This window comes from Olea europaea, chromosome 11 (assembly GCF_002742605.1).
Source record: "Olea europaea var. sylvestris chromosome 11, O_europaea_v1, whole genome shotgun sequence".
NCBI lineage: Eukaryota > Viridiplantae > Streptophyta > Magnoliopsida > Lamiales > Oleaceae > Olea > Olea europaea.
Window position 1 is genome coordinate 16,288,915 of NC_036247.1, and position 9,132 is coordinate 16,298,046.

The 9,132-nt window shown below is 36.5% G+C and overlaps 1 long non-coding RNA gene across 1 annotated transcript; it reads right to left on the bottom strand.

Annotated features, from left to right (window-relative positions):
* Nucleotides 1-5,129: 5,129 nt before the first annotated feature.
* On the bottom strand, nucleotides 5,130-7,720 carry LOC111403592. Its single transcript, XR_002704491.1, has 3 exons — nucleotides 7,560-7,720; nucleotides 5,296-6,412; nucleotides 5,130-5,220 (listed from the first exon to the last, which is right to left on the bottom strand). It is a non-coding gene; the product is annotated as an uncharacterized LOC111403592 (long non-coding RNA).
* Between the last annotated feature and the right edge of the window lie 1,412 nt (nucleotides 7,721-9,132).

The following is a 9,132-nucleotide window of genomic DNA, read 5'->3' on the forward strand; positions in this document are numbered from 1 at the left end:
ATAATAATAAAATTTTGAAGGTCCTTGATGATAGGGGAAGAAAGAACAATTTTACACCATATTTCAGTAATTTATAGGTTCTAGTGGCATTGGATTTGACCTTTAAACATATGGATGTTGACTCACACGTCGAAGATTTGGTTGTCTCTTCTCACAAATTTAAGGTTTTAATTCTTACTTGCATAGAATGAGTGGCACGTTTCACATGGGGTCATATATACAATTTACTCCATCTGTACTTGGTTCTGGTGTGTGGAGAAACATTTTCTAATCATTGAGCATGCCGTAATTGTGATCTATTGCATTTTGATTGGACTTACTACATGTGTTTATTTCCTATTAAATAAAAAAAATTTGGGGTCAAAATTCAAATTTCTGTAAATAGTGCTAATTTTGAGAGTTTCTAAAGTGGTGCTACATTTCAAAGTTCCAAACCTGGTGCTGGATTTTTCAATTTTCAAAACTTGGTGTTATTTTTGACAATTTACCCATCGCTTGCTTGCTGCTTGCAGCTCGCTCGAGTGACAGAAGCAGATTGCTTGTCTCTCGATGTTCGCTTGAGTCTCGCTCGAGCGACAGCGAGCCTTTTTGTTTTCTCGCGACTGGGTTAAACTTCATTTTTTAAAATTTCTTACATTCCTTTCTCAAATTTCCCCTTACTAACGACGTTCTTGGTGGTTTTGCTCCTCATTACCTACGTGTGGGTTCTCATTCCATCACCTTAGTGTAGGTTTTACTTCGTGTCAATCTCGGGTAAGAGCCTCTCGTGCCCTAGTTTCAGTTCAATTTGGGGATTTTGAATTTTAAGTTTCGTTTTGCATCAATTACTTCATTCTTTGTGCATGTTGGAGTGTGGATTGTGACTTCCTTGCTTTAAGCTTGATTTTGCGCATTTGAACTTTATTTTTTTGTGCTCATTGACTGCCTTATTTGTGCGCCGTTCATTGTGGTTATTGCGGCACGTGGTTGGGAGTTTTTCTAGGTGCTGGGTCGTTAGGTTGGCTGGGAATGCTCGTTGTGTTTTTGAATTGACTTGAATTGGAGCAAAACTTATATGCATTCTTCATGCCCATGATGTGTTCGATATTTTGCTTCAACCACGTTATGTGTGACTATGTTGTACTGGTTGCATATGTAAGTCATGTTTTGGCCATTTTGGTGTTCTCATGTCACTGCTATATTACTTCTATTCTTGGTCTCATGCCCTGCAGTGTGTCCCCCTTCATCCTATGGCCGTTACTCCTTACGTCTAGGTCATGTCACCTGCATTTATATATTGTCTTACGGCTGCTGTGTCGTGTGTTTAGTTGGTCTTATATGCTTGCTACTGTTGCACTTCCCTTACATCGTTCTATGTGCCTGTATATGTTTGAGCATTGGATCACAAACGTTCATGAATTCCCATTTCTTGGCAATCTATGGGTCTTGATGTCCATTCCACATATCCTTTTTCAGATGGCACCTACGAGGGCTTGCACTATAGCTCTACCAGCTAGTGGTTCAACATCGTTTAGTCGGTTAAAGTTTATTTCTTCTACTACACAAGAAGCATTAGGGAGTCAATTTTCATTGCGTCTTGTCTTGGTTGAGCGTGAGGTCACCCTATCTGACTTACCACCTAATTTAGTTGCCATTTTCAGCTCATGGGGTTGGGAATCTTCACTGATAGGTTTAAATCCCCCACGTAGTCTCCTTGTTCAGGAGTTCTATGCTAACATTCATAACATTAGTGGGTTGTCCTTTAGGGTGTTCCTTCGGGGTCAGACACTTAGGATTTCACCAGATGTTATTTCCAGTTCCATAGATGTTCCCCAAGTCATTCACTCTGTTTACCCATATCTCTCAGCCGATTCTATTCCGACTGACTCTCTTGTTCGGTCCACCCTGTTTAATAGTCCATTGGGAGGTGGGCCTGAGGCGATCCGCACTGGTTCGCTTCCCATTGATCGACAGATTTTGTTGCACATTGTATGCACAAATCTGTGGCCGGTCTCTCACACTTCCCTGCCTATGGAGAAGGCGAGATTTCTCTATGCTCTACTACATGGGGATTCAATTGACCTATCCACTTTCATTTGCCAGCACATTCTATGTACTTTTCGATTTTCTGATCATCAGATTGGTCTTCTCTATGCTTGCTTGATCCACCACTTGGTGACATCACTTGGGGCTTCGTTTCCCGATGGGATGTCACGGCGAGCTCTTCGTCCCATAGGGCACACTACTATCTCTCAGAGTAGGTCACATGTCACCTCTTCTACTTCTGCATCTGCTCCTGCTCTTGCTGAGCCTGTCGACCTGACAATGCCCGCTGATCCTTTAGGTGATTTACTCGCTGATCTCTTTGCTATTCCTCCACCTCCTTCAAATGTTCCTCCATCCACTTCCGATATTCCCTTTTCTTCCAATTCTGTTCCACCACCCGCCCCGCCTACTCCAGCTCCTGCTCCTGTTGACCCCACTGTCGCGCTTATAGTTCAGATGTCGATTCTCATTGAGCAGTAGGCCCGCATGATGGCCGACATTACTCAGTTACGAGCTGCTTTCGAGCATCAAACTATGGAGTTTGCTACATTGCGGTGGGCTATTGCTCTTGTTCAGCATGGTATTCGGTGGATACGCGAGCACTAGGATTATGAGTCTGAAGTTGACGATTCTGATGACGTGGATGACGGAGATGATGGTCATGCTTAGTTGCTTAGGGTTCCCCTTGCCATTTGTGACAAAAAGGGGGAGTAGCATTGGGAATTGTAATGATTCATACTGCAATTTTTCTATTGTAATGATTGATACTACAATTTTGCTATTTTTCTAGAATAAGTTTTGATTTTTTGCAATATTGATGTATGTTTTTGATGATTTGACTTACATTGATATTGTATCTTAATCTAGCATATTGGTACAATATTATGGCTATTCATGATTGTTTGTCTTTATTATCATAACTTATATTACTATTTCTCGTGCTTTTACACTGGGTATGTGAGTTGTGATTTTAAGAAACAGGTTAAAAGAAGACAAGGCAATAGTCAGTTGAGTCAGTGTGTTGGGCTATCATTGTAGTTCATGCTATTGTAATTTGGTTTTGTCACAGAATGCCAAAGGGGGAGTTTGTTAGATTTTGTGTTGGCTATTCTGTGAACAAAAGGGTAAAATTGTAAATGTTCAAAAGTTTGGGGTCAATTTTTTAAAAGATGAGGGACTAAGTTACAATTTTATCAAAGTATGTTAGGATTCGAGCTATGAAGTAAGGCAAGATGTGTCGTTGAAGTTTCGCTAGCTACTCGCCGAGTGGTCGCTCGAGTGACAAAAATAGAAAGGTCGTCGCTCGCTTCTTGCCCCCACTTTGCTCGAGTGAAATAGCGTTGCTAGCTTTTTGCTCGAGCACCAGTGTTACCTAGAAAACCATATTTTCCTTTTTTCAACATTTTGACCCGACCCAAATGTCCCAATACGCCTCATATAAATTAAATTGCGCCGGTTTTCATACGTCTCTCTTAAGGATTGAAATTAAAGAAAAACTCTCTACACTTGATTCATTCATTCAATCCCACATTTGATTCGCGCAATCACCGAAAAAATCAAATCTACATCCATCAAACACCAAAACACAACCTTTCAGTGCTTTTGTTGATTCTTGGAGATCAAGGAAGGAGATCGAAGTCCCGATCATTAGAAAACAGGCTGTTCTCTTGAATCCATGGGAGATAGACGAAATCAAGAGCCAGGAATTGGTGTAACACGCAATTCAGGAGGGCTAGGAGCTGGGAGTTGGTGCAGGATCATGCATTCCAGGAAGGCTTTGAGGAAATTATAGTCAGGAGGTCAGAAAAAGCAGATTGGGTTGAGCCTGACATTTTGTAAGTTGTATTTTCGTTTATAGTAGATTCCTACTAGCTTGGGTTCGGTGTTTTACCCACCTTGGGGTTTCTCCATCAACAAACAATTGCATTATTTACTTTTCTGCTATTAATTTATTACCGGTATCAAAATATAGGATAGTAAAGCATGTGAACTGATCTGGATAAATTAATATTTGTGATGTCTTACAATTATTAATTGATTAAAAAAAGAAAATTCCACATAAACACCTATTCACCCCCCTCCCCTTTAGGTATTGATTGGGTCGAACTATGATATTTCAATTTCTATGATGTACATCCCAATCAATAGTCAAGATTTTCTTAATACCCAACTCTGGCTACGGTGTGAACAGTGGTACACTTATAAGCCGAATGAATAGGAATGTGCAAAGGGAGTGGAAGTTTCATATACTAATGGATGAAAAACATGAATAAAATTAGTGCCCAATAACTGAAAATCATCTCTCACTCTTTCATTTAAGTAGAATGCATCCAAGTTGTCCTATGCTGCTAAGCTATCATGAGCTCAAATACACAACAACCAATTTTGAAGGATAAGTCTGCCTAAAAATTGATCATCCAAAATTGACATTAAAATTCTTAAGTAATTTAATAACGTAAAAATAAGCAGCCTTACAGGTAACCTATCAAGATATCTAGTTCTGGATGGCCTAAATTTCTTGCTTCTCTAGTTCTTTATCTGATCTGAGAAAGTAAGGTGAAGGCATCGAACTTTACCTATGTTTCCAAGTCATCATTAACTTAATGCACAATAATCTACTTTAAAGGATCAGATGGCGAAAAAGCTGATCACTTTAAATACCTATGGTAGGTATATTGTATGGTAGGTTTAACATTTGACAGACAACATTCATAATGAAAAATAAGCAGACATTCTACATATACATTCCATTTGTAAGGCTATGGGGTAAATAATTGTTCTAAAATTAGTAACGTAATAAAGTTGTGAGCTCAACACTGAAAATGCATGAATTGGGTAAGCAGTTGAAGATGATGAAGCAAAAATATAAAAGGTATAACACAAATCAATACAAAAGACAAACAAAATTAGTGTAAAGTCGATATTGTTTGAAGAAGTCATACTTTAATCACCATTATTTCACGAAAATAGCCAACTAAAGTCTATTGATCTTCAACATTATAAAACTGAGATTGGCTACAAAATATGAGAAACTATTAAGAGGAAATCACAATCAACACATTGATAAATCCATTAAACCTAACTGCAAATGTAGAAATAAAAAGGTTCGGAGTAAAGCAGGAGAATGAGTACATACCTGCACATTGGCCAATGGTGGAAGGCTACCAACATGCACTCGACATGCATGCTTGAATCCTAGGAACAAAGTAAATATTAGAAGAAAAGTCAAAAATACATTAACAAGTAAAAAAGAAGCATTACTTTTTTTACCTGCTGATTCATGGCTTGGATTGGCAACAATGGATTGTAACCCAACACGTTAACCTAATAGAATGCATTGTATTTCATGAGAAAAATGATGGTAACCTTCTGAAATTTATAAAGATAGCACAAAATAAAAGAAAAAAGAGAGGGCTACTGAATTATCTCGGTGCACCTAATTTGTCGCAGAGGTAAACATGTCATGCAACATTCTAGAGGTTGCTTGAGGAGCAAAGGGAACTCCTTTCAAATGTTTTGAGCCATCACTGATGTTCACAAATAAATATGACAATAGCACATATATTGAACTTGGAGAAATTAAATGTGCTGTAACTATAAGGACCAAAACAACACCGTTTAAAAGCCCATATATCTTCCCAGTACATTGTAGCACTAACTCACCGGAAATACATTTAAGTCAACAAGTAGAATACCTATTTCTTACATAAAGTTATATACAACTCAAATATTATTGTAAAAATTAATTTTACCACTGCAGATCTGGCATAAAAATTCAAGTCTACCAAATAACAGCATTTGCGGTTGAAGATTATAAATATCCAGCTGCTGATGCATTGATTTATCATTGGCATATAATCTACATTCCTTCTTCCCATGAGAAGCAAAGCAGGACAAGAACCTCAATATTGCCTTCTTACCAACATGGTAACAAATCAAAAACAAAGAACCACACACAAAAGTACACAACAATGGTTCTTAGTACCATAAGGATGATCACCCGAAAAATATAATGCAAAATGTAAAGCAAGAGACAGTAGCAAAAATCAGAACATAGTTAAAGCTAAATGCTGTACCATATATTTTATAAAACAGATTGTTAGCTAGGCATATAGCTGAGGACTAATGGTGAAACCTGAGCCTACAAGCAATGGAGCTGTATATTGTTAAGCCATGCCAAAGTCAAAAGTCCGCTTACCGTGATTACTGGCCCAAAAAGAATTGCTCGACATTATCTCATAATATTTCAACTTCTATAATGTATTCTTCAGTAGAAATGAGCTGAAATGCACTAAGGAGAACTGATGCCAGAATTCTAAAGAGCCCATTTGACTATGTAGTCACATGTCCAGGTGCAGAAGCCTAAGACAGAATCCACCATGTAGTGCTGATGAAGAGATGGTTAAAACATGTTTGAAATTCATATATAAGACACTTAAAAAAACTAAATGACTCTAGGGGTTAAAGATGATAATATAATCGATTATGTTATCAGTAATTCATCAGTCATAATCTGACATTCAAAGAATAGTTGACGTATTAAAGAAGTTTTCATGAATAAATAAAAAAAATGGAGAAAGATTGCAGTATAAATTTCCAAATATTAGGAAAAGGATACATTGTAGCAAATATAATGTAAAAACATAATGCACGCCTATAATTACAGAAAATACTAAAGATAAATCTAAATCATATCTCCAATTACATGAAATCATACAAAAATTTGAATAACAAGCAATAATTAAACCAAGTGCTAGTATGGGACAGCCAATGTACACTTGAAACATAATATAAATACTAATAATGATTCGCTAAATGCAACCAAATAGGTTCAGAGGAGAAGATAAAGAATCCTTGGTGTTAATTCATCAACTGAAATTAGCTTGTATACATATATTTATATTTTATTTTACAAATAATTTAATTTAATTTGCTTCCTTCAATTTTTTACTTTGGCATTTAGCTAACCCTCCTTTCCAGTCAACGAGGGCCGAACTATTACATTTTTTTTTTTATGTGACGGTCAGCATTGTCAGATTTTTGGTCCAAAGATAATTGTAAAGCACAAATAAAGACAAGCTAGAACAATTTACAAATTTACTTATCTTTAGAGAAATACTAAAAATATATTCTCCTCTTATTTAAATTTATTTTACACTTCTCCATCAAACTATTTGAAATTAGAAGACAAAATTCGATCACCTATGAATAACTAACAAGTTTCTTGTGAAAAATAGTTGCGTTTTAAGAAAGGTAGATGGCTAAAAGACGTTGTACTTGGATGTGTAAGTCTAACAGCAAAGGATCTACCTCGCGCAGCATATAATTCACTTTTAGGCTCAAAGTAGGCTTTCTTTTTTCCCAAAAGCAAATTTGTACTTATTACTAAAATGAAAATTGAAGACCTAAATTGGTCTCTCAAAGATCAAATTTCGTAGGTAGTTCACTGAACAATAACAAAATTTTAGATAATATAAAAGAGGAAAATTTATTTCTCACAAGCTACAGTAGAGTAACATAATTAAGAGAACAACCTTATAGGTGTTGGACATAAAGGCTCCCTTGCTTGATGATCTTCCCAAAGCGGATAGAAACAAGATGCGTACACAAACATATCCACCTCTGATGGCTCAAAGTGCCATCTCATTATCAGAGTAGGTAAATGTCAGTTGAGTTGATAAAAGGAAATGAAAAAGCATTATGTACACAGCCTTTTCCATATATATATATATATATATATTGTGGTGGAGGAAAACCGCCTTCTCCATATATAACTGAAGCACAAAAATAAAATATATCTTTCATTGCCAACGAACTTGAGAAATGTAACAAACCAAATACGTTTGGGGAAATATTTATCTAACTTCGATTGCTTTCATCCTACAAAGTATTAATAGAATAAGTAAACATCTTCAAAATTTGAGAATATGTTAATCACAACACAAGTAAAGTCGATTTGGGCTACATGAAGAAGGAGATCCTACTTTGGGCAAAAGAACTAATTCTTCGAAAACCATAATTTAAACCATTAACAAAGAGCTGAAAGAAGCCAAAAAAAAAAATGCAATAATCTCAAACAACCCAGAAGTTATAAAAGAAGATAAAAGAAAACCATAAATCAACTTACCAAAGAAAATCCCAAAATAGATCTCAAAATTTATGTGTCAAACAGATAGTCCTCAATCCGTATTGAGTATAATGGCATCTATAGAAATTATATAGAGAACGAGGGTTCACAAACAGTGGAAATCGATTCTTCAAGATGCCAAGAGAAATCACAGAGAGAACAAGGTTTACATCGCATAAAATCGGAAGGAACTCATTTGTAGAGTGAAAGAGAGATGATTGGGTGATACAGCAATGGAATGTGTTCACCCTTTTTTAAATAGAAATGTGGACAACATGTCGGACCCATTATGCAAGCAAAATTTGATACATTTTGACCATAGAAACGGTTGAAAAATCGTGATGGTAATGGATGTGGAAGATGCTCTACGACACGAGACGAAAACACTCGGGCACCGACAATATCACAAATAACGATTGCAAAATAAGATGATCAGTTGTAAACAACTGTATCCAAATACAAAGAATCTAAACTTAAGCACATAAAAGATTGTGATATCAAGTAGGTAAAGTTTCTATGTATTTTTTGCCACCTTAAAATGTTACAAAATCTGTTAGTTATAGAGTTTTGGCTGACGTGATCACCGATGGACCAGATCTAGTGGCTTCATCTCACTAATCGAAGCCTCGCATCACTCTTTATCATACATTAATTATATTGACAATGAGTCAGCTGCCCTACACTCTAGGCTAACATTTCTGACACTTTATTAATACAAACATTACGTCAATCATTCCTACAAATATTCTTCAAATCCGCTTTAAAGGTAGCAAGCGTTTCGGCTTTAAGAGAGAACTTTGGATGTACAAATGTTCGTCCAAAAGAGAAAGTGCTTCGGCAAATGGCCTCGAATGGAGATAGTGTTTCAGTCAAAGAGCAACTTTTGCTTTTTCTTTATTTTGACTTTGTTGACTTTCAAACATTCGCACATAGTGACTCCACTTGGCTTCCACTGATATGAGGAGTAACAATAGTCCCCC